This window comes from Dermacentor andersoni, chromosome 3 (genome assembly GCF_023375885.2).
Source record: "Dermacentor andersoni chromosome 3, qqDerAnde1_hic_scaffold, whole genome shotgun sequence".
In the NCBI taxonomy this organism is placed as follows: domain Eukaryota; kingdom Metazoa; phylum Arthropoda; class Arachnida; order Ixodida; family Ixodidae; genus Dermacentor; species Dermacentor andersoni.
Window position 1 is genome coordinate 108,273,509 of NC_092816.1, and position 26,477 is coordinate 108,299,985.

Sequence of the window (26,477 nt, forward strand, 5' to 3'; positions counted from 1 at the left end):
CCAGAATGGTAGCAGAGTGGCCAATTGTCAGGAGCGCGCTACTCATTGGATTTCCACACGTTCAGACTTGGCCTTGCGGAAGGCAGAGTGCTCGAGAAGCCCTGTAGCGTCTGCTGCGTGAATGGACGGGACGGATAGCTGACTGCCAGCATAGGAGCTATTGAGGCTTCGGCGTACGGCAGAAGAGGGGCTGCGACTGGTGGCGCGACCAGCGGTTGTGCCAGCTCATTGACCGCTTCCCCATATATATCAGTCAGAGCAGTCGCATTTTTAAGCTTCTCACGTACAATAGCGCGCACGAGCTCCCTGATGGTCGTCAAATCAGGGGCTGTCATGGACGACCTGAGACATGCAAAGTTGCTTGGGCATTCGCATTGCGATGACCGCTACCATAGCATGCGCTCCATCGTTGTTGTTTCATTGAGCATTGCGGCTACGGTACCCGGTGTATTGCACGCTTGATCTGCGAACAGCTGCTTCTTCACGCCTCGCCTCAACAAGCATACGTTACTCTGTGATTCCGGAATCAGCTCGCCGGAACAGACGTTCCATGTCCTCAGCGAACGTGGCGACACTCTAATTTGGTCTCTGATTCCTGTTTTGAGGGCCCGTTCTGCTTGCTCATTCCGGTCCTAACTTTCGTAGGTATTTCGTAGCTGGCTACCAAACTCTTGCCAGGTCGCCAAGCTCGCTTCATGGTTTTAAACCAGGTGCGCACCGAGCCCTCGAGAACGAAGTATACATACCAGAGCTTCCGGTGGCCGTCCCATTCGGTGACATTGGCAACTCCATTGTAGTGGTCTAGCCAGTCCTCGGTGTTCTCGAAAACGTCGCTAAGACTTTGGGGATTTCGGCGTGTTTAAAATCCAAGGACGAGGCGGAGTGGTCGTCTCTTGAGTCCGGCTAGCCGTTGGATTTCTTGTGATCTTTCTCAACTGGACTGGGAGAAGGCGCAGTTCTGTTGGAAGTCCTAGTTGTCGCTTGATGCGCCGAAGGTCAGCGTCGAAGGTGTCGCGATACTTGTTGGGAGTTTCCTGTTGGTCGCAGTGCATGAAACCTATTACGCAGCACCTGCATAAGTCATGTTTACTATATATATGGCAAGAACTATAAATTTATTCTAAATTTATCTATGAGGTCAGGTCCGACACCGTGATTTTGTTTGCTATTGAAATGATGCAACCCACTGTGGGATAAATTATCAATTAGTTATCGATTTCTTTTAATTATATAGGGGGAAAGAAATAAGTATCTTGCAGATAGTATTTAAAGTGTCTACTGTGACGGGTGTGTACAATCAACTATCTAAGTACTGCATAAAGAATTTTGTGAATTCTAGCATGCAATTCATTTTGCCTCAAGCAGAAAGATGCAGGGGGCTTCACAGACGTTCCTGTGGCTGTAAGCTAGTACGGTACGCCCGAAGGAAAGAATTACAGGAAGGATCAAATTCAAGCCAATCTTTTGAAAGGGTTCTTCAAAAGAAATTTCCTGTTGAATAATGAAAAGGCGTCATGTCAAAAGAAGCGTTGCATAAATTCACGCTTATTCCATCCATCCATTGCATAAACGGCACAAAGGCGATGTAGCCAGACCAGACCCGTGGGTGTAAACAATCAGTAGGGGACTCGGCACCATAGCCTTGTATTCGTTACTTCAATTTTCCTAGAGGAGGACCATTTGTTGTTCCAAGGAAAATTAACATGCGGGAAATCAGATGTTGTCAACGGTGATTGCACGAAAGACTAGTATTGTTTTACCTGCTCTAGGTGATTTTTAAAAATTCCGTTAAACTTAAGAGATACCCTTTACATTAGGCCCGACTATACAGTCGACTCAGCGAACACGTCATAGGAACCGACAGCCAGCATTCGTACTGTTTCTGCGTCCTCGTGATGCTATAACGAGGACGCAGTCACAATTTCTGCGTCACAGTAATGCACGAACTGCGACATCGAAATGCTTCGGGAAGGCCTTCAAGGTGAAAATATTACTTTTCTAACTGCACATGAAAATTTCCTGTTTTATGTTTTTTATTCACGTTGCGTGACATTGCTTGAACTCCCAGGAATGGCCTACAAGGGGAAAGCTTGCAGGGATCTCAGAGCTGGCATAGGATTGGACAGGCCTGTTACCTTCTCCGGTGTGCGAACGGCCGCTCACGAAATAGCCCATTTGTGAGTACACTGGCCTGCTCGACAAGCTTTCGGCGCTTTATACGTATCGCCTCATGACTCAAACTTTGGCACCTTTAAGTAATGTCAACATAATACATGATTAGAAATGCGGAAAACAATCCCTGAATTAAAGGTCCGTTTGCTTGATATTGGTGCTGCAGACAGCATTAACTAAGGCAATTTTGAACTGAGCCAGGGAAACACTTTATTTTGATCAACAAGAGAACTGCAACTGTGAATGTAATATGTATGCCGTCATATATGAAATTATAAATTACACGGAATGAGATATTGCCGTCTATTCCCACTTTTCCCTCCAAGTCTACATTATCCTGTGAACTCTCGATGTTGCTTTAATTCCATAAGCTTGAAAGATTGCGGAGAACCTTTCGAGTCAGTAGAAATACCAACATTAGGAAGGCACGGCGCAACCAAGGTGTATAAGCAGAATTATGAATATCTTAGGAAATAAATAGAAAGGTAACTCTATAGAAGCAGAAAACAAAACAAAAAATGCCAAATAAAGATGCCGTCAGGCAATGGGACACGATTTCTACAATGCTCTGCCCTGCATACACGCAGAAATTATTCGAAATACGAGAATGCCCAGAATTATGTATGTGCATAAATGAGGGCGGACAGGCAGTATATCAGAGACCGGCGGTTGCTCGGATTTATTTTGTTGTTGACAAATCATTTGAATAGCCTAATAATTGAGCACTTTAACAGGCAAAGTCCAATTGAATATGTATTAGAGAATCTAAAGAATAGTTGCCTAATGCATAGCAGCCTGGAAAGGAAACTACAGTTTGTCATCGCTAGTCCGGCCTTTGCAAGCGATGGACGGATGTGGTTTACACCAAACACTGGCATGGGCGCCGGATTCATTCAAGAATACTTTCATATGAAAGTAAATACACTCTAAAAACTAGGCAGGCTGTGGCAGGAGTGAAGCGGCCGATTTACTCTTCAAAGCTTTGTTTTACTCTAGCAAAATGTCCAGTGGAGTGAAAAGCGTTGTTCACTCCGTCACCATGGAGAGAGTGAAATGTGCTTTTCACTCTGCCCTATGAGAGAGAGAGAGAGTAGAATGCCCGTTCTACTCTTGCGGCAATAGAGAACAAAACGTAGTGCAACATCCTGCTTCAGCTGTAGGAGGCTGGCCCCGAACATGTCGATGTATCACTCACGCACGCTGAGGAAAGAAGACGCCGTTTTGCTTCTAAGAGAACAAGCAGCCACAGTTCAAAGGTACGCGTAGCAAGCGCTCTACTTTTTCACTCGCAGTTGCCTCACCGCGCGTGCGCACAACATCGCGGAACAACACAGCGCCGGAGAAAAGTGATCGGTCCAGCGAGTAGCAACGAAGGCCATCCAAGAGAGTCCATCCAACGAAGGCCATTCAAGGCCATCGTGTGCAAGCAATCTCGCGTCGCCGCGAAAACATGACAGTCGTTCGTCATTCGTTGGATACAACAAATCCTCCACGGTAAGTGATTTCTAACTTAGGTGCACATTCTGCGTATATGACATGCTATCGCCAGGAAGTCGTCGCGGTGCTTAGCCGACGCGATTGACAACAGACTAGGCAAGCACGTTGTGTCACTCGGATGTCATTCGAAACAGCCAATCGTCGCGATAACTGCATGTGATTTTATCACTTGACGGTATCCGTAAGAGCTTTGAAAATCACAAACGCTGCTAGAACCATGGTATGTCGAATAAGACGTGAGGCGAGAAGACGCTTAAAATGGCTTGTTCACCAGCCCTTGATTCCGAGCCTATGCGGAGCATGCTTAGCGTGCGTTTTGTGTATTTGAATTTATTCGGTTTAGCAGTCTGTTGTGTATGGAACGCTGTTGAAGTAAGAGGTCACATAACAGAAGGTGCCAGTTCGCTGGCCGCATGTTTCCGTTACAAATAACGCGATTAAAAACAAAGGGAATTCCGGGCACTCTCTTTGAGGTAGTATCTGCTTGTCCCATATTTCACACTCTTTTCGAGTGTAGAACGACCCTCTATGAGAAAGAGTAGGTCAACTCATCCCGACAGAGTTTTGTTACTCCACCACAAGGGATAGCTCGCACTCTTCAGCGGAGTGCTACTACTCTCCCCACAGGGCGTGCTAGTACTCTTCCGCAGGGTGCTAATACTGTGCTCACACTAGTAATAGTTCTCCCCCATACGGATTGCTTCTACTCCTCCAAACCGAGTACTTCTGCTCCTCCAAGCGGAGTGTTTCTAATTCGCCAGAATGCTTGTACTCTTTCAGAACAGAGCGCTAGTACTCTTCCCCATAGTGTGTAAACACGATGTAGATCCGTGGTCACGTTTAAAGGGATTCGCAATACTTACACGTGTGAAGTATTTGATTGTTTCATAAGCAGATTCTGCACTTATGCTTGGTGAATGGGATGTAATCTGTTGTCACCGAGTTACTCAAATGAAACCTTTTCTCTCTTCAGAGGTCAAAACCTTTATTGATCAGTCACAAGACAAACTGAATAATAATGTGACAAACATACTCACAAACACATAATCAGATTACAATAATGCCCATGAATTTCAGAACACACATTGTAATAAAACATAAGTATATTCTCTAATGTTTCATTAGTATTGCAGTGATTAAATATCATTTAATTTCAAAGGATGGATGGATGTATACAACTTTCTTGTACGTCCGGCAAGGTTTAACGCGACCCGGGCTCAGGTCTCCCACGGGGTAACGTCAAGGCCCTGCCTCAACGCCGCCTCACGGGCTTGCTGGACTGCCCACGTCTGGATTCCGAGGTCTGAGCTGCGCAGAGCGGCGGCCCACCTCGATGACAGGGTCTCCGGAGTAACTGCCATCCCTCCTATAACTACATTGCACTCCCACAGCATGTGTTTGAGTGTTGCTGGTCTTTCCTGGCACAATTTGCACGGTCGCCCTGATGCTTATATGGGAAAATACGTTTCAGACGGAATGGATTAGGGAAGGTGTTCGTCTGGAGTTGTCTCCAGGCGACGGCCTGCCTCCTGTTCAATTTGGGACTCGGTGGTGGGTATATCCTTCTGGCGTTCAAATATGCACTGGTTATGTTGTTGTAACTGGTGAGCTTGTCCCGTTCTGCTCGAGAAGCGTTCGCTATCGTGCGAGAGGCGTTGCCTTGTTCGGCACGGCGGGTCATGTCTAGCACCGTCCCGTGCGCCGTCTCGTTTAGGTTCGGGAGCGCGTTGCCTTCCATGGTGACGTGCGCGGGGAGCCATACGATTCACGAGCTCGCGGTTTTGGATTTGCCCGCTTTGGCCAGAATGGACAGGGCTTCCTTGGAAATTCGACCTTTGGCGTAATTCTTTACTGCCGTTTGCGAGTCACTTAGTACGACTTCGCATTCCTGTTCTGTGAGCGCCAGCGCAATCGCTACTTCCTCCGCTATTTCCGAGTGTTTGGTGTATACACTGCATGTGATTCTGATTTTGTACTCTTCGTCTGTGACTACGGCGGTGTATTTTTGGCCGTTCAGATATTCGGCTGCGTCGACAAAGCGCGCGTTTCGCTCCCTGCCGAATGAGTGCAGCAGAGCCTCGGCTCTTGCCTTTCTTCTATCTCGGTTGTAATCGGGGTGCACCTTTCTTGGGATGTTTGCCACCATAATGGTGTCTCTGATTATGTTGGGAATTTGCATTTCCTGGCCGTGCGGGTTGTGGTACGTTATGCTGAGCGTGTTCATAATGTACCTTCCCGTCGTGGTGGTCGACGGGCGTTCGAGCTGCGAGATGCGTTGTGCTTCGGCTATTTCTTCCAGGGTGTTGTATATGCCCAGCTGAGACAGTACCTCGGTGCTCGTCGATTCCGGGTTTCAATTGGCTGTTTCTTTTCAAAAATAAAGTATACAACGGAAATCAAATATAGAACAAACGTCTGCAAACTCACAAAGTATTGATACTATGATCGAAGAGAAAGATGTGCCACATTACTGGCCAGCAAACGCATTTTGGCACAAAACGCGTGCACTTATGTTGCAGAGGTTACCAGATGAGCTGTTAAGCATGGGGCTGGTAATGTAGATAAATTGCGCAAGAAACTTTTTTGTGTGCCATATTCTAAGGCTGGAGCTCATTTGATAACGTCCTCTACAGCGTATGGATGTTACTGACTGAGAGCACAGTATATTTAGAAATGTGTTGTATATCCTCATGCGAGGGCGCAGGTTTAGCTAGCTTTGCTTATATTTCACATAAAGTTATTCATGTATGGGCTGCACCCCATTGTTTCTCTTGTCGTGGTTCTGCAGCAATATCCTGCCCGGTCTCAAACTGGTACAGAGGCGTATTATATTTCCTATTCGATTGGCCTCCTCACGAAAGTAGTTTTCTGGTGCTGTTGTGATACCTCCGTTGCACTATCACAAATAAATAAAATTAAATTTACAGTATTATCTGGTGTGCAGTAACTGAGTGTAAAACTGCAAGGAGCATTGGCAGTAAAACCTTGCGCGTAAAATTTATTGTCGTATATGGTAGCTTTTCATTTCCATTACGGTAAGAATGCTATACTTCTGAGGAGCAGGTTGCATAATTACACGATCAGTTGTTGTGACTCATTCAATATGCAATCTAACTAAAGTATAGCATGCCTTCAGATGTGAACGAAAAATTAGATGTGATGAATATGATACATCAAAGGCAACATAAGCATAAGTACAGGCAGAGAAGTGCACAAAAAAGACAAACAAAGCAAAACAAACTGAGAATGGCACCATCCTGTTTCACATATCCCTTTCATGCACGTGGACTTTGCATGCAACAATGCATATACTTGCACAATGAACCAACTACCAGAAACCAAAGCTTTTTTCCTACTGAAGTGGTTAAGACGCGCTAAAGGAAAATTAGCGCGCTTCACAGAATCTACATCTCAAAACAAGTACAGTGCTCACGGAATGAAACGCGTCAATTTAGGGCTAACTAATACCCATACTTTCGTTTCCACCGGCCGCAGTTCGGGTCACATCGACGTAATTTCGGTGAGTACACTTAGAGCGGAATCCGAGTCACCTTTGGTGACCAGATTCCTAGCGACATGACATGGTACTCTCGAGTTCTCTGCACATATGCAGGGTTCTACCAAATACTCGCTGTCGCGTTTCATTCCGTGAGCACTGTACATATGTGTCTAGGAACATTAATACATCGCCTCACTGTGCACTCTATCTAAAGTCCAGAAGAATTATGTCTACAGAATCCATGAAACTAAGGGGCTTTTGCTTAACACTGTGTGTTCACATCAGCCAATTAGTGAACAAGTGTTCTACTCAGATTCTCTCAGTTCTTTGCATTGCATACATCTATACCTCCACTAGCATACTTGGTTGGCAAGTAGATTGGAGAAACCACACAATTTTACATTTTTAAAATAATTTTCAATTCCAAGTTACTCTCCAGCTTCTAAGACGTAAGGTGTGCGCCACGGTGTACGCAGTGAGAGGCCTTAATTGGTCCTTCTTTTTGCTTCGGGGGGCACGAGCAGTTCTAATGAACTCGTTTCGTGAGCATGCACAAAAACGATAATGACTTCTTAAACATGGGATTCTCTTCCCCTAATGCTTCCACTTTCTGGGACCTAAAACGAAGCCATTAATTTAAAGTTAGGTGTAAAAATAGATAAAAAGGAAGACATGAAAATCTGCCTGCTTCATGTCAGCATTAAAAATACCGAATCACAGTGGTTTGTATTTGCACCCTAGCATTCACATGCTGTTAAATGTAAGCTACTAAAGCTGTTAAGTATTAAATGTATGTAAGCACCCAACCAAGCATGAGCTGTTGCTTTTTATACTGAACACAGACACCGTGCTCACTGCAAGTATGTATCATGTCACTAAGCAAATATGCAATTTCATTGTACCGCGATGTTTTTATCCCGTGGATATATCTGTTGAGAGGCAAGACAAAAAGCAATCGTTACACACAACTAATCAGCTCTTTTTAAACACATTTCTAACTTTTCAATGACACTTGCTCCTATGTGTATGTCTCCAGAGAGTATACTTGATCTTGACTTCCCTATCAGAGACATTACATAAATATACTATGCTAAGATGACTGCCTAGAGATCATGAGAATTTTCATCTTGGTGTGACATCTGTATTTTGTTTTGTTGCCATTTAGTCAAATGGTATACCCAACAAACCCACATTCTAGTTTTCTTGTCCAAATTGCATGGAAATGTATTTTGATCCTTTGACGTGCGCTCCTCTGCACTAAGTGAAGTCGCACTGGGCTGGCTCTGACATCCTTGTCTCCTTGCAGCTGCCTTCTTGCGTTATATAAAGCGGGTGCCTGAAAAATATAGTGTGCAAAAGTCAACACGACGAAATGGTTTAAAACAACATCATGACAGTGAAGGTCATGACAGTAAAAGAAAGCCTTACCCTTAGTCTTACTGAAATGCATGCGAAACATCTAAACGACTGCAAGAGTCAACTGCTAAACTAACTTCACTTTTTAGATTGAAACAAACTAGAAATAACCAACAGTTCATCCTCATTCGGCACCCATTTTAAGATACTCCTGCTAATAAATAGAACGTTGGGTATTGTCAGATGTGATAGGTCTGTCATTAGTCTGGTGTGTCGCAAACACCACTTGTGACGCATCTTAAGCACTTGCCCAGTGTGCCTCCCACACCACCTCAGGTTGTGGCACTGCTCAAGCCATAATTTGAGGATTATATCTGCAAACACGATGCTCAGTAGGGATGAAAATATGGCCCTCCAGTTCAATGGATATGAATGGATGTGCCTATAAGAAAGGACAACAAGGCTTGTTATGGTAAGCTTACCCATATTTCAATAATACCAAGAAAGTTCACTGCGGCCTGCATCTAAGCTAACTAAAAGGCATGAGCTTATCTTCATTTATTAGGTGCGCAATGGAGTTCATTGTTGACAGACTCGACTACTGCTGCAGTTTGAAATCTGCCATTTTACACATTCTTGAAGGCATATAAATGTTGCAGTTGGACCGCAGTTATTAGTTTATTAGACCAACTCTTTGTTTTGTGTACGACAGACGACTGGTAACACCGAATAAAAGCAACGTTTTATTTTTATTCTTTATTTCTCTACTAAATTATTAAAGCGATAAACATATTTTGATCTGCCATGCAGTATCAAAATGCATACATTACGCTTGTAACCCTCAGAGGAAGGATAATTTAGCTGTTCATATGACATAACTCTGAAACGCCAACTCATATTAGCAAATAAACAGGCATGTCCAAAACAATAAGCGTATGCAAAGCGCCGCTGCAATCGTAAGTTCACACAGCAGCCGTTATATTCGACGCCGATGCATAACTCGCTGCTTGACAATTCACCACGTTCGTAGACATAAGCACCCTTTCAGATTCGCACCGTGCTCGAAAACCACAACAGGATACATAAAATCAGACATGTATTCCCACCATTTCAATACATGAGCAAAAACAGTTCAGTCTTAGGGCTAAACACTATGAGAGCGGTTTAGTGCGAGACGGCGACGAGCGACGGCTTCGAGCGACAAAACGAGCCATCGCTTGAACAGATGGCTCGGTTCTGGAAGTCTAGAAATCGTTGCGCGTCTTCCGAAAGTGCTATGAGCGACTAGCCAACAGCGCGAAGCCGGAACTGGTGTAGTACATCGTTCAAATACTACCGATTGCCGCGTGCAGCGAGCAAACGACTGAGTGTTTATACGTGCAAGGATAAGAACCTCCTGCAAGACCTCCGGAAATATTTTATGCTACTTTTACAGTAAAAATCATCAACTTAAATTACTAAAACACGCGTCACACTAGTTTCGACGCGTGTTTGCAGCCTTCATACCGGCAACAGTGGGGAGGCGTCACTCAACATCATCGCTCGCACGGAGTACGACTTGTAGGCGACGAGCGAACGCGACAGCCATCTCCATCGCATCGCTTGTAGCTGTCGCGCACAAGATCGCTTATATGGGGTTTATACTTTATGCAACATAAAGCATGGATTCCTCATGCGTTCTCAGTAAGTTCAAGATAACGCCCCCAATTGACCTCGTGCAGCATGCAGCTGAATGCCTGCGCAACGTTTATAACTAGCACTTGTGCTGCACGTAACTTCAGTGGTCGCAGATTACCCATGGGTGAGACACTGTCAAGCGCGCGGCTCATTTATAACGAAAGCATGCCGCCAGCTAAATGATACCTTCTGTTATGTGACTCTTTATTTCAACAGCGTTCCGTACACAGTATACTGCCAAACTGAATAAATTCGAACACACGAAGCGCACGATAAGCATGCTCCGCATAGGCTCGGAATAAAGGGCTGGTGAACAAATCATTTTAAGCGTCCTCTCGCCTCGCGTCTTATTGAACTTACCATGGTTCTGGCAGCGTTTCCGATTTTCGAAGATCTTACGGATAGCGGCAAGTGATAAAATCACATGCAGTTATCGCGAAGACTGGCTTTTTCTATTGACATCGAGAGACACAGCGCGCGATGCCTAGTCCGTTGTCAATCGCGTCGGCTAAGCGCCGCGACGACTTCCTGGCGGTAGGATCATATACGCAGAATGTGCACCTAAGTTAGGATTCACTTACCGTGGAGGAATTGTTGTTATATCCAATGAATGACGAACGACTGTCGTGTTTTCGCGGTGACGCGAGATAGCTGACACAAGATCTCCCTTGGATGGCCTTCGTTGCTGCTCGCTGGACGTATCACCTTTCTCCGGCGCTGTGCTGTTCCGCGATGTTGTGCGCGCGCGCGGTGAGGCTACTCCGAGTGAAAAATTAGAGCGCTCACTACGCGTTCCTTTGAACTGTGGATGCCTGTTCTTTTAGAAGAAAAACGGAGTGTTCCTTGCTCAGCGTGCGTCATGTTCGGGGCCAGCCTCCTACAGTTGAAGCAGAATATTGCGCTACGTTTTGTGCTCTATTGCCGCAAGAGTAGAACGGGCATTCTAGTCTCTCTCCCTGAAGGGCAGAGTGAAAAGCAAATTTAACTCTCTCCTTTGTGACGGAGTGACCAACGCATTTCACTCCACTGGACATTTTGCGAGAGTAAAACAGCGCTTTGAAGAGTAAATCGGCCGCTTCACTCCTGCGATACCCTCCCTAGACTTTAGAGTGTAGGATACTTTTCAAGTCTGTATAGTATAATTCAGTGAAACGAATGTTGCATTAGAACAGTACAGCTTTCACAAGGAAGAGACGACATGATTTAGCAAAAGTTTGCAGTTCACAAACATGTCTCTATTGAGGGCCAGCCGATTGAAGGACATCAAAGACGAAAGAATTCAAAATTGTACCCATACATTAAGAAATCATTGTCTCCCCGACGCTATATTTACTTCAAGCATGACTCCAGCAAGATGAAATGGCTAATTATACATCTCTCTAAATTTATTATTGCGACAGAAAAGTCACCATGAAGTGAATTACGTTCAACTCGTTTGTCTGTTTTCCTTTGGTTCGTGACCGATTGTTGTTTGTGACTATTATTCGATCTGAAAGAAGGATACTTCGGATACATGGGATGACTATGCGTAGGTCGGCTGTTATTACGCACAACATACTTATTGTTTAAAATTGCAGTTTGTATTTATAAGGCGCATTACGAAGAAAAAGCGCCCGTGCTAAGGAGCGGCCCTCGCGTCCGCCAATGCATGCGGGACGCGTTTGGCGGCAGAAACGTGCGGAGACCGCGAACAACGGTGCCGTACAAAAACAATTTCCGAAATAATGGTTCCCAAATTGTGATGCCTGGAACTTTTCGTCTGCAAAAAGAACAGTAATATATATCACACTTCAGGCAAAATAATGGATTAATGGCGCAGGCCTCCGCCCTGTTTCAAAGGGAGCGCGCAGAGCATTCATCAATCCATCCATCCATTAAGCACAGTGGCGCCCATGAGTGATGTTGTACGCGCCCGAAATTCTGAGAACAAATGCAAGCTAAATTCATTTATTCTGGCTCACTCAGGTGCAGCCAGCCATGGTCGCTTAGTGGCTATGGTCTTCGGCTGCTAAGCACGAGGTCATGGGATAGAATCCCGGCCACGGTGGGCGCATTTCGATGGCGGCGAAATTCCAGAACGCCCGCATACTTTGATTTAGATGTACGTTAAAGATGCCCAGGTGCTCAAAATTTCAGGACTCCCCAACTACGGCGTGCGTGGTAATCAGGTTGGGGTTTTAGCAGATAAAACACCATTTTTCACCCAAGCTGTTAACATCCACTTTTGCCACTATCGTGTTCGCGTGTAGAAAATAATACCGAAGATGGCGTAATGCCGGGCCAACCCGCGGCGGAAGTGAAGCAGGCGTTAAACAACCCCATACATGAGCCAATCCAAAATATAGTGCAATGCTGGGCCGACCCACGGCGCCTAAAATGGCGTTAACCACTCCCCACACGAGGGCCGATCCCGATAATAGTGAACTGCCCGAAGGACCCGCGGCGGAGGTGCTATTCGCCATTGACAGGCCCGCATATACAGCTTCACTGCTCATCCTTCTTCGCAGAGTGGAAGAGCACTGAGTTATTTATCCCCTCAGGTCTTCGAAAAACTACATGCTTCGAAAATCAAAAGCGCATGCGTGGCTACGGCAACAAGCTAGAATGCGTATCACTCGTGAAAGCGTCGTTTCGCTTTCGGGAACATAAGCAGGCCTCGCCAAAAACACCTTTGACTTATTTATGACGAAAGCTGTAGGAGAGATAATCATGAAATTGCGTTGCTATTGTATTGCATAAATAAGTTAACCTTCGGAATACATGAATCGCAAGAACAACGGCTCGATAAAGAAAACCATACTTGCTCACAAGTGCGGCCGCTCTTCACGAATGCCGGCGTGTAGTCGCTATCTTACTCCCTTATTACTGTTTCCAGCTTGCTTCCAGTGAACGACAACATCCTCACTCCAGATCGATAAATTCTGGTACAAATGTTCCACTGTGTTTTCCGCGCTACCCCTGAATTTTACACTCTGACCGGTAAGCATTACGCCGCACTAAAAAAAAGTTGCATAAGAATTTCTTGCCACTTGCTCTATAGCTAGATGCGCAGCGCAGCCCATATAAATATTTTGATTCATTTGTATGCAAGCTATTCTACGAATAATTCACGATTGGCGAACGCCAATGTTTACAGGTTGAACGCTCCTCACGACGGCGATCAAGAAGTCAAGGATTGCCCATCAGCAGACGGATATTTGATGAGTAGCCCACGAAAAAACGGAAATAACAGCTGTGCGTTTTCCAGCTGCACCAAGAAGATTATTGCCGACTTTCTAACGTAAGCTTTCTGCCAAGTCATCCGAAAAGCTTTCCTAGTAGGCTATAGCACTTGTGAGCGAGCATTGAGAGCCCCGTGCTGGCGTAGCGACTGGGGACACGAGAGGAGATTTGTAGTAGGTTTCAGGAGCAAATCCCCAAGCAAAGTTTACGGTGACAATACCATGGTCATAAACACAATATTCGGTAGCCTGACAAGAGAACAAACACTGTGATTGATTATTGGTATCTTGAACTCGCTAAGGAGTCACGTTATTTCGGATTATGTAGTTTTCAGGAATGCGAATTATTCCATAGTAAACATGCCGGCAAATAAAATAAGTGGTATAAGCGCATTTAGCACACGCACACACTGCAGGTGTCGAATGATAGCCCAACTGCACTCTTGAAATTTGAAAGTTTACAATGATGAATGCATTCTGTGAGTACGAAGATAAGAGGCCGAAGCCTCGAAGTTCGCAATAAAACTGATCGTAAACCTCTGGACCATGCATCGAGCGATCGAACAGGAATTGCACGCGTAGCGTTGAGTGACAGATAAACGATGGTAGCGATTAGAGAAGCGGGCATATTTCTTGAGTGCAAGAATAGGTCAAGCGGGCATGACCATGGGGCCACTCGAGCAATAACACGCCTGCACGGCACACGCACTACAGTCACTGCGTAGGATGGAAGAGCAGCTCCATAGCAGCTCTGTTCTCAGCACCACCCACTACCGGGTTTACGCGGCGAAGTTTCTTCGCGTTGTTTTCACGAAAACGATCTGAAGTGTACGGGTAGCGTCGACAGCGATCTACGGCTTGTGCTGGGGCTTGCTCCGCTCTCTGCACAGTAGTCTGTTGAACCCGATTGTTGCCTTGTTGCGGCCGCATGCTTAGCTCTACGATTCGCTTATACGAACCGCTCTGTATCGGTTTGTATCATACGAGCAGGTGCCATAGCTATCGTGCATCCTAGAGTAAACAAAGATATCTAGGCTACATGGGGCACACATCACATCCCTTGATCCCAGAAACTTAGCATCGTTCCCCGCCTGCGGCAAGTTGTTTTTTTCATCCACTTTCATTTCCATTAATTCATTGTTTCTTTATTTCATTTATTAAGCAAAAGTAATTTCCCGTATATTGTCTTTGGTGTCAGTGTTTGTTGGCTTCTTATGCTATGACTAATAAAATCGGGCCGCTATCTTAACCCCTTTCTTCTGGTTATTACATATCGAGGGTCTCAAATCAGGCAACACTGATGCCTTCAGGTAGCATGTGTGGGATTATTGACCGCTTGCCTTCACCTAAAAAAATATCATGTTCTCCTGACGCCTGCGGCTGAAGGGATGTTCGACATCCGCCGCTAAGGTCTGTGAGTGGTGGTGCTGGCTAACACTTCCAGGGTTCTACTAGGAAACATAAATACCCAAGAAAGTGGATGGGGAAACGGCGCCGCAGTAGCTCAATTGGTAGAGCATCGCACGCGAAATGCGAAGGCTGTGGGATCGTTCCCCATCTGCGGCAAGTTCTTTTTTCATCAACTTTCATTTCCATTAAATCATCGTTTCTTTATTTCATTAACGAAGCACAAGTAATATCGCCTATGTTGTCCCAGGTGCCACTGTTTGTTGGCTTCTTATGATATGACTAATAAAAATTGGGCCCCTCGGTTAACTCCCTTGCGTCTCGTTATTACATAACGATGAGGATATATATATATATATATATATATATAGTATAGCGAAGAAAACAGGTGCATGCATCGTCAGCGCCTCGCTAGAGGAGAGAGCTCGCGCACTCAGTGCCTCACGCTCGACCAACAGACCTGCCTGTTTACCCTTCTGGCTTGTTTCCGGACCCTACCGCCGACTGTACCATCACGTCGACTTGCTCCCGCGTTTCCTACCAGGTTAGAAGCCAAGAGTGGGCCATGACGCACACCCTAAAATCGCAAAATTTGTTTCTATTGTGCCCTACCTGGTTATGTGACCTACCTGGTTAAGTGGCACGCTTCTGTAGACGTCGCTCATAGCCTCCCTAAGCTGACGAGCCTGCAAAACTACTGCGCCTCTCCAGTTTCGTTCTTCTACACGCCTCCTGAACTACATCCGACTTCTCGACGTACCGCCGATCCGCACCGCACCGCCTCTGCCCATGATCGCCGCTCGCCAACTACACGACGCAGTTGGCTTTACCCAATGTGTCCTCGTCCCAATCCTACTGAACAGGAAAACTAGTCATCGCAGTTCCCGAGGCAAAAAATGCATCCTTGTCGGACATCACAAGACCTCGCTCTTTCCCGATGAACGTTGCTGAAGTATGTGTAGACGGAATCGTTGCACTTGCACTAGTCGACATAGGGACTACCGTTACTGTAATTACCGAAAAACTTTGTCGCTCGCTCAAAAAAATAATGACATCCTTGTCTACACTGCGGTTCCATACAGCAAGTGCACAGCACATTACCGCTGTTGCTACATGCACTAGCCGCATCACCGTTCAAGGACTCACGTACACACTCGAATTTGTTGTTCTGTCTGCATGTTCATTGGACATCATCTTCAGGTGGGACTTTCTTTCTTATCACAAGGCCGTTATTGACGGTTCTCGCACCTTAGTCAAATTTTCGCCATTTCCTGACGCCCAATCAAATGTTCCTCCTGATTCCGTCGACAAACTGTTCATTGCTGATGACACTACGATACCTCCGCACTCTCCTGTGGTTACTCCTGCCTGCTCTAACTTTGCTACAGAGGTCATTGCCTTTTTCACGCCGTTGTATATTTTTATTCGTCGCCGATGTTCTCTTCCCTTTGCTGTCATGCTCTCAAGGGTGTTCTCTCATATGCTCGTCTCAAGCAATTGTGCCTCGCCCCTCACTTTGCGTCACCGAGAGTGCCTTGGACGTCTTGAGCCCATCGATTCGGTGACCATCTTCGACGCACCTCTCGATGGCACCTGTCCCGACATCAGCCCTCTGGCTTATCACCCTAGTTTGCCCTGCCTACGCAGGACGTCTTCAACAACTCTATGGGTGCCCTACAGAGCCCTACTCCACGTTCCAAACTCCTCAACCTGCTTCGCAAGTACCCATTTACATTCGACTGTCAACACACCACTTTAGCTGCACATAAACGGTCTATGGCGAGGTCGATGCGCGCACCCACTCTCTGCTGCGCCTGCGACCTTATAGCGTATCACCAACGGAGCTCCATGTTATTGAAGACCAAATCAACGATATGCTTCAGCGCGGAGTTTTTTACCTTATAGTAGTCCCTTGGTGACCCCTGTAGTCCTTGTAACGAAAAAAGAAGAATCCATGCGGTTTTGCGCGGACTACTGAAGTGTTAACATGATAACGCGTAGAGACGTGTATGTTTTCCCGCCCATCGACGATGCTTTCGATTATTTGCAAGGAGCGGAGTATTTTTCCTAACTCGTAAATTTGGGCTATTGGCAACTGTCCATGCCGATCAGCCAAAAACTGCTTTCGTAACACCCGATGGATTGTATGAATTTAACGTCATGCTGTTTGGCATTTTCAATGGCCCTGCAACTTTTGAACGGACCATAGACACTCTCATCCGTGGGCTAAAATAGAAGACTTTCTTATGTTGCCTTGATGACCTGGTTGTCTTTTCCCCTTACTTCGCCACTCATTTGTGCGGTCTCGAGCAGGTCTTGCAATGCTTAACCAGCAGAAGCCTCCAACTTAATATGAAGAAATGTGGCTTTGCAGCCAAGCATTTAACGTTACTCCGGTACGTGGTTTCTAAAGACGCCATTTTACATGACGTTTCGAAAGTTCGCGACATCATCAATCTCTCGGAACCCAGGTCCGTGGAGGAATTCCGAAGCTTCATCGGGCTCTTGTCATACTATGGTCTTTTCATCAGAAATTTTGCTACTATCATTGGTCGTTGACCCAGCCCCTGCGAGCGACACTGGCCCTTCTACGTCATCCCCAGCTTGCGACGACGCGTTTACAACACTGCGCCATCTGCTTACATCGCTCCCAATACTGGCCTTCCGCAGAAGTACACACGTGCGCCAGCGGAGCAGGATTTGGTGCTGTGCTACTTCAGCGCAAAAGTCAATATGGTGACTACGTAGTAGCCTACGCGAGCAAGACACTAACCAAGGCTGAATCGAATTACTCCGTCACAGAAAAGGAGTGCTTAGCTATCATTTGGAAAATTGAGATCATACCTGTACGGACATCCCTCCGATCTTGTTACCCACCATCATGCCCTAGGTTGGCTGTTTGTACTGAAAAACCCATCAAGCCATCTTGCCCACTGGGCTCTCCGGTTACAGGACTTCAACATACGCCTTGTCTATCAGTATGGCCGTAAGCACACCGATGTAGGCATTCTCTCACGCTCGCCCATATCAAGTTACACGAAGTCTTTTCGCCATCGACTCGATATTTTCGTCACCAGCGCTCGTCGATATGGCAGCGGAACAGTGCAACGATCCTTGGATTGATGCTCCTATTGAAGGCGTTTTCTAACTCCTCGGCAACTCTTCCTTCACGTGCTCTCCGCCGCCAAACTGCCCACTTTGCGAAACGGGATGTATTGCTCTATTTTCTAAACTATGCTTCGCAACTATGCTCGCAAGCGATTGTTCGTCGGCCCTCGCCACCTCCGAACAGATGTATACACCGCTTTCGATGCAGACCCACAATACCCCCACGCTGGCCTCCCCAAACTTTATTCCAGGCTATGCTTCCATTTTTATTGGCGTGGGAAGTAGACCTTTCTCCAGTACATTCGCCGCTCATGTCCAGCATGCCAATGCCGCAAGTCTCCTACTCACCATCGTTGTGGTGCCTTGCAGCCGATTCCTTGTGCCTCTCGACCATTCGCCGCCACCGGCATCGACCTTAGCGGCTATCTGCCACGCACACCTATTGACGATCGCTAGATTGTTGTTTCCGTGGATTACCTGACGCGTTATGCGGAAGCAGCTGCCCTGCCAACCGCCACAGCCCCCGACGTTGCGTCCTTGCTGTTTCAAGACTTCGTACTTCGCCATGGTGCTCGCCGGGTACTTTGGAGTGACAGAGGGCGTTTTCCTTTCCGACGTGCTTAACGCGCTCCTCATTGCATGCCGTGCTGTCCATCGCACCACTACTGCCTATCACCTGCAGACTAATGGCATCACTGAGCGATTTACTCACATATTAGGTGACATGCCATCCATTTACATTGCGTCCGACCCCACCATCTGGTACCTCGTTTTACCATATCTGACTTAAGCCTACAACACCGCCTCACTGGCCAGGACTGGATTTTCCCCATTCTTCGTCCTATACGGCCATGAACCATCCTGTACACTCTTCAAGATGTTCCCTCACCGACCCGATCCATCCGAGTGCACCCCGCTGTGGGAAGCTTGCAGTTGCGCTGTAGAATGCCGCGAGCTCGCCCGCTCTTTTACGACTGCAGACCAATGGCAATAAAAGTTCTGTCGCGACGACCAGCGACCCCCCAGCGCATATCAACCGGACTGTTTAGTCTGCCTCTGGATACCTTCGACCACTCCCGGTCTTTCCTCCAAATTCTTTGCCAAGCACGACGGTCCCTACCGCGTCGTGCAGCAGATGTCCTATGTCAATTGACTTGTAGAGCCACTCAAACCGTCCACTGACATAAGTAGTCGCGGACGCGACACGCTGCACACACAGCTGCTCAAGCCGTACTACGATCCGGTCGTACTTTCCTCCCCTCGAGCCGCCGGGATGGCGCTCGTTTATCCGGGGCGCAGTTGTGGCGAAGAAGACAGGCGCATCGTCAGCGCGTCGCTCCAGGATAGAGTTCGCGCACTCGGTGCCTGACGCTCGACCAACAGACCTGCTTGTTTCCCCTCCTGGCCTTGTAATTAAACCGTAACACAGTGTACAGGGTGTTTCAACTATCTTGGGCCAAGTATTAAATAAACAAACGCAGGCGCTACGCGTGTCGAATTGGTGCAGTATTCTGAACCATATAAAGCACGTCATGAGATTTCTTTCCAATCGCCAAGCTGGTTGATTAACAACGTTTGCTTAATTATCTTTTTTAATTTGCAAACCCAGCGAAAGATCTCCAATACGGAAGTTGTAGCGCTTGCTCACAAACATCGGATTATTTCATTTATGCTACGATAAACGTCCTGTTAAATTTTTTTTCAGCTTTTCTTTAAAATGCGCGAAATTAAAAAAAAACACCACGTGACTGCCGGCTAATGCGCCGCGCTTTTAATGCTATCAAATGTAAGTTGAACTAATTAACAAAGCCTGTTCCGCGCACAGATATCGATTTAGCCCGCTTGCGGTGATTACGATGTACGCTAAGTGACAAAAGGGGCGTACCATTTTAAGAAAAAAATTATTCAACGGAAATGCCGCTGCCACAAGCGAATGCGATAGGGGACCGGAAGCAGCATGTTTTTCCCTCCGCCCGTCATTACACTATCCGCCTCGGCCCCTCCATCATGTTTCTCAATTAGTCCGAAAAGAAACAAAAATGCCTGTGGAGCGTCGAATGCCGCGTTGTCCTTTTGACGTGTCCTTGTCCATTTGACATGTTAGTATAGAGTAATGAGCGATCGAGTAAACGCCCAGAAAGAAGTAACAATGGCCCAATAACGCTCCAAAACGTTGGAATCTCTTTCTTTTCTGCGGTACCCAGAACGTGGAGAAATATACATCAGAGGTTGTTAGTGGATTTTCTATAAGATGAAACCATTGCCCTCTAGTTGAAAGTGCATATGATCCGCATTGAGACCAGTTTGTGTGATATCATAACATTACATAGCAATTTGTTAGCTAGCGATCACAACATGTCATTACTATTTTTACTACGTTGAAAATATTGCCAGCATGTGTGCCGATGGCACAGATGCTCAGGTATGTTGCTTTGCATTCAAGGTAGCAGCCTACATTAGCAGCTCCGGCAGCCGCATGCTAAAGAGGAGTAATTTGGAAGACTAATTACTTTGGCGAACATGCAATCAATGGAGATACAGATAAATTTATACCACACCGATAGGGTATAGTTCTCCAACCAGCTTGATAGCTTGCTTGAGAGCGAAGCAGGAATTCTTCCGGAAAACGTGGCAAATATTTTTTCTTAAGCATATATCAATTTTTGACGCGAAACTGCCCTCACAGCATTAATTTCTGTAATGCAATATATTTATCTATCGTTAGCACAAACACTATGCGCTCTAATTTCTGTCCGATCGTAAGCCTGACGTGTTGCTGCGCCCAGACTAATCGTGTCGTGCCGACAAGAAATTTCGACGTTACCAAAAGGCGAGAGGCACAAGGGGAAGAAATTTTTCGTAGTTGGGGAACATTTGCCGTTGTGCTATAGAGAAGGGCACAATTTCATTTTTTTACAGGCTGCCTGACTCAAAGTGCCTATTGAACGATACATTATGCCACGTTATTTCTCTGCCAAACAAAGCCGCAAATCTACCAGGGGATACTATGGATGGACCCACGTTCTGCAAGGAATACTACCGAAAACCGAAATACGCGAACTCTACATACCTGAAGGTACGATGGTTTTACATCAGCAGCTTTCATTGTCTGCTTCGCTAACTTTGTATGGTTGGACAGACGCTGTTTCGCGCGATTCACTCGAGAGGGTCGCACAAGTGAGGAGGAAAAAGAGTAAAAGAGCCGAGAAGAAAGCGCCGTAGCGGGCGAGGAGGTAGAAACGTGATTGAATGGTGCAATCGAGACAGTATCCACGCGTGGCGTGACGTCAGCAACATTATGTGACGCCCACGCCCCTTCGGCGCGTGTGGTGATTCACCAGATACCACGCGCGTTGTTGGGTGAGGTCTGACTTTACCGCGTTAGCAAAGTTATCCAGCTATTGCTCTACGCACAGTCGTGGTTTCTAGCGGTTATGTTGTTACGCCGCTAAGCACCAGATCGCGGGAAACACTCCTGGCGACAGCGGTCACGTTTCAGTAGGGTGAAATGCATGAACGTCGGCGTGCCGTACATGTTTTGAGCGTCCGTTAAATATCGAGATTTTCAGAAATAGCCCAGAGTACCCCGGTATGGCGTGCCTCATAATCAGCTCGTGGCTATGGCACGTAAAACACCATAGTTTATTTTTATGCTATTGGTCTGGCCAAGACTCCCCTATAAAAAATTCTTGAACGTTTTCACCGATTTTACACCAATGCAGTCTTCTCTAATCAACTTGCCAGCATAAGGTTTGTCCTGAATGTTGGGCTGGCGAGAACATAGACAGCTGGGGTAGAAGAAAAAGCCATCGCAGATTTTCACAATCATGGACAATTAATTATAGCACATTTCTTTTTTTTTTTGTCGTATGTAAGAAAGGCCCATGGATTGTTCCTTGCCACGGAGTTTACCGACCTGACCTATCGCTCTGTTTCGGTCATAAAGACCCTGGCTTTAGCAGGAACAACTTTTGCTTTCCCTCAGGCCGTATTCCACTTGTCGTAAGTTAACGGGTGGGTTGAGCGAAATGAAGCGGCAACAAAGCCGCTTTTCATACCAGTCCCCCCCCCCCCCCCTGGGTGTACGATGCGCTTGTATGCGCAAATGGACCCTGGTTGGCTGTCCGGGTGATGTACTGATCTTGATTAGAATGTTACAGCATCATTGATTGATTGATTCTCCAGTAGATAGGAATACAAAAGACTCAGAAGCATGTGGCGCTGACTTAAAGAGATCAGGGATGATGCAGACGGCGGCAACCAATGAGGTCGTCACTGAGCTCGATGTTGACAAGATGGCTACCAGGTTGGCCCACCTGCTGGAAGCCAAACAAACCCTCCTCACGAGGTGGAAGGGGCAGAAGCGTAACAGGAGGCTCCGCAAGATGGTATCCAAGGTTAACAAGGAGACGAACACCTCTGCAGGAACCTGTGTAAACAGCAATCGAAGAAGCTGTGCGAATCCGTCGAGGGCCAGCTCAGATCCGGCAAGTGCTTGGGTTTGCTGAAACATCTCGATGAGCGCAGCACCATGTACATCCAGAGACGATCCCTCGAGCGAGCCATCCACCTCGTTACCGACTCTACCCCAATGAGTAGATTGTCAACAGGCTCATAGACAAGTGCCCGCCAGTCGTGGATAGCTCTGCCCCTGCCTAGTTCCTGCACTACGCAGGGTGTGAGGTGCCGGAGTAGGACGACGACTTTACAACGACCGAAATCCGACATGTCCTCTTCTCCCTTAACGTCAAATCCGCCCCTGGCCCGGACGGCGTCCCTAACAGGATGCTCAAGAATCTCGACGATGAGTCGATCGACATCCTCACCTAAAGGATTAATGAAGTCTGGTGCAGTGGACAGGTCCCCACACAGTGGAAGACGGCCTGCACGGTATTTATCTCCTAACCCGGTAAAGCACCAAGAATCGACAATCTAATACAAATTGCCCTGACGTCTCGTGTCGGTAAGGTCACAGAACATGTCCTGCTCAACTGGCTCACGGTGCACATCAAAACCAATGACATGTTCACCCACAATATGATTGATTTCAGTGCTGGCCTCTCTACATAGGACTCCATGAAGCTGATAAAGCATCAGATCATCGACCGAAGCACGGGAGATACCAGAACCATCTTTGAATTAGAACTGCAGAAGTCCTTCGACAATATCTCACACAAATTCATTCTCCAGTCTCTTGTCGGCCTCGGGCTCGGGAAGAGCGCCTACGATTTCGTCCGATGCTTCCTTAGCCAGAGAACTGCCAAGCTCAAGACCGAAGGATACCTCTCGCAAGAGGTCACCCTCGGTTCCGGCGGCACGCCTCAGGGCTCAGTCATCTCTCCAACATTATTCACCATCGCATTGATCGGGCTTTCCAAGGAGCTCACGAAGATTCAAGGAATCATCCGTGCCATCTACAAAGATGACATCACGATCCCGTGCGTCGGCGGGAGCGACGGCCAAATTGAGGACGCAGTGCAGGGCGCCATCGATGCGACCGAACACCTACTCCGCTCACTGCGATCAGATGTTCTCCATCCAAGTCTGAACTACTTCTCTTCAAGAAAAGACTCAGAGGCGGCGGCAATAGTGATTGAAAACCGGTGACGGAAAGCGAAATACGGCTTGTCGCTCGTGACGGGTCCTCAGTTCCTAGAGTGACTCGCTCCGAATATTGAGGATGTATATCTAGTCTAACGATGCCAATGGAACCGCACTCAGAAAGATAACCACCAAGATGGAGAGTGCTATCGGTCTCATCCGGAGGATCGCCAACAGGCTCCGGGGAATCAAGCAAGCTAATCTCATCCGCAATATACATGCTTAGTGCTCTGCCATCATTCATACTCGGCGGCCATACATAACTGGCCCGTTGCAGAGAGGAACAAGCTCAATCTCCTCATCACAAAGGTCTTTAAGCTCACCCTCGCCTTACCTGTAAATACTCACACCGAAAACGTGTTCAAGCTGAGAGTCTGCCACACGCTCGAAGAAATAATCGAGGCGCAAGAGCGCTCACAGCAGCTGAGGCTATCCGGCACGCCGGCGGGCCGCAAGATACTCGACGCGCCTCAACTCTGTGGACCAGTGCCCCGACGCCGTGCGGATTCCTAGTGAAATCAGGTCTCAACTACAAATCGCGCCCATTCCCTGCAATATGCACCCCGCGCACAACGGGTGCCAGGGGTAGAGCTCTACTCGAGCATGTCTGTAACAACCACATTGAGGCAAGCTGCGTGGATGCCTCAGCATGTGTCCAACAAGTGGCATTCACCGCACTTCGAAGCCTGTGGTAGCCGAACAGGTTGCAATCGCGCTGGCTGGGCTCGATTGTAGCAGAGTGGCAATATATAGCGATTGAAAGGCAGCCACTAAGGCCTACTAAGCTGGAACGGCCTCCCCTCAGGCCCTTCGCATTTTCCATAGCGCCAAAAGTATCTCTGCCCATTCTCTCACTTGGTCTCCCACTCACTTGGAGTCGACTGAGGGCTCTCCGTCTAACCCTAACGAGGGTTTACTGTAAGCGAGTTCATATGAGTATTTCGGAATATATTGTGATTCATGTATAAATATCGGACGCACTTGACCCGTAGATCGAATTGCGATGATCCACGATGGGGATCACCGTTATCATTGAGCTTGGATTTATATTAATAAAGAGTGAAATTCGCAACGATGGTTTTTGGGAACATGATTTTGCTGCGTAACGCAGCCCCATTTATGTGTGTGTGCGTGTGCGTGTGCGTGCGTGTGTGTGTGTGTGTCTGCGTGTGTGTGTGTGTGCGTCGTGTGTGTTAGCGTGTGTGTGTGTTTGTGTGTGTGTGTGTCTGTGTGTGTGTGTGTGTGCGTGTGCGTGTTTGTGTGCGCGTGCGCGTGCGTGTGCGTGTGTGTGCGTGTGTGTGTGTGTGTGTGTGTGTGTGTGTGTGTGTGCAACGTGCGAATACCTCGGTTCGTACCCCACCAGCGCCCAGTTGTTTCTCCTCCAATGTCATTTCCTTTTATTTATTATTTGTATTAATTCATTTAGGAGCTACAGATAATTTCCCCTATGCTGTTCTTCGTTTCATTATTCGTTGACTACTTATGATTTGACTATATACGTTTCTTTTTGCAGTTATTTCCACCGGCGTTTTGCCCTCTTGCATGTCCTTAAACAACAATCGCAGCTAATTAGCCCAATTTGCCGCCGTCGACCGTCTACAAGTGGCAGATTGATATAGGCGGCATAACGTGGAACATAGGAGCTTTATCATTTGTGCACCCAAATCTAGAGTACGCAAACCACCGGGATTACAAAAGAACTCCGAAAGCGTACAGGTGAACAAAAGCCGGGCATTGCTCTTTGCCTACGCGTAGGTAATATTCAGTACCCAAAACTGTTTCCTTTATTTTACGGATATCTTTAGTACACTAAAGGAGCTATTTCATATGTGGGCTTTGAGGACCTATATACGTAAATTAAAAGAGGACTTACATATTTACCCATTTGAATAGGCGTGGAGTGACGCGGCGAACGCTCCGAGAAAGCTACAAAACACCGGAGGCGAAATATTGACACAAGGCAGAAACATATTTAAACAACGCGCGCAGGTTCATGCACCCCTCAAGAGGACAACGGCGTATTGGAGAAAAAGATGACGAAATGATGGCACGTGTTTTCGCCGCGCGCACTTGCATCGTAGATTGCCGTTGTCAGCGTCTACAAGAAGAAGAAGAGGTGAAGCGACGCTCGAGAGAGAAGAAGAAGGCATTCTTGATCTCCTCTTCAGAACGCGGCAGTCCTTTTTATTTACCCCCAGGGCACAAGTTAGCCCACAATAAATAGTTGTGTCTGGACTCCCTTAATTGTTCGTTACAATTCTGGTGGAGGTGCTGGGTAATGACTTCCAGCCCAATTCGAGTTGGAGAAAGCAGCCCGGAACCACGCCATCTCAGACCCAACGAGTTCACGCCTGTCCACCAGCGCACGAGCCGTCGCCTACGTGGTGAGCCGCCTGAGTTTCCTCTTTTGCCGGAGCAAACTATAATAGCAGCAGCGGACAATCCTGAAATGACATCCCAGACAGCCTCAACCCGCATCGTCGTCGATCAGCCGCGGACGCCGGAGCCTTTTCACGGCGATACCTTCGAAGACGCCGAGGACTGGTTGGAAGGCTTTGAGCGCGTCGCTGACTACAATGGATGGGACGAAAACCGGAAGCTCCGCAACGTTTACTTCGCGTTGCAAGATTGTGCGCGAACGTGGTTTGAAAACCATGAAGCTGTCCTCCGGTCGTGGGATGACTTCCGACGGGAGCTGTTGGCCACGTATCCGAGCACAGACCGCCGGGAAAAAGCTGAAGCCGCTTTGCAAGCAAGAAGCCAACGAAACAACGAAAGCGTGGCAATGTATATCGAAGATATGTCCCGCTTATTCCGCCGGGCCGATCCGAGCATGAGCGAGGACAAGAAGCTTCGGCACCTGATGCGCGGTGTGAAGCAGGAGCTTTTTGCCGGTTTGGTTCGGAGCCCTCCACGCACCGTCACCGAATTCCGCTCCG

General features: G+C 47.2%; 1 long non-coding RNA gene across 1 annotated transcript in view; it reads left to right on the forward strand.

Annotated features, from left to right (window-relative positions):
- The first annotated feature begins 1,981 nt into the window (after positions 1 to 1,981).
- The window catches only part of LOC126539751 (uncharacterized), a 45,688-nt gene continuing 21,192 nt past the window's right edge, over positions 1,982 to 26,477 (forward strand). Inside the window, exons 1-3 of the long non-coding RNA XR_007601379.3 lie at positions 1,982 to 2,177; positions 13,338 to 13,481; positions 20,857 to 21,013. This is a non-coding gene — a long non-coding RNA (uncharacterized lncRNA). The remainder of the gene's footprint in view (positions 2,178 to 13,337; positions 13,482 to 20,856; positions 21,014 to 26,477) is intronic.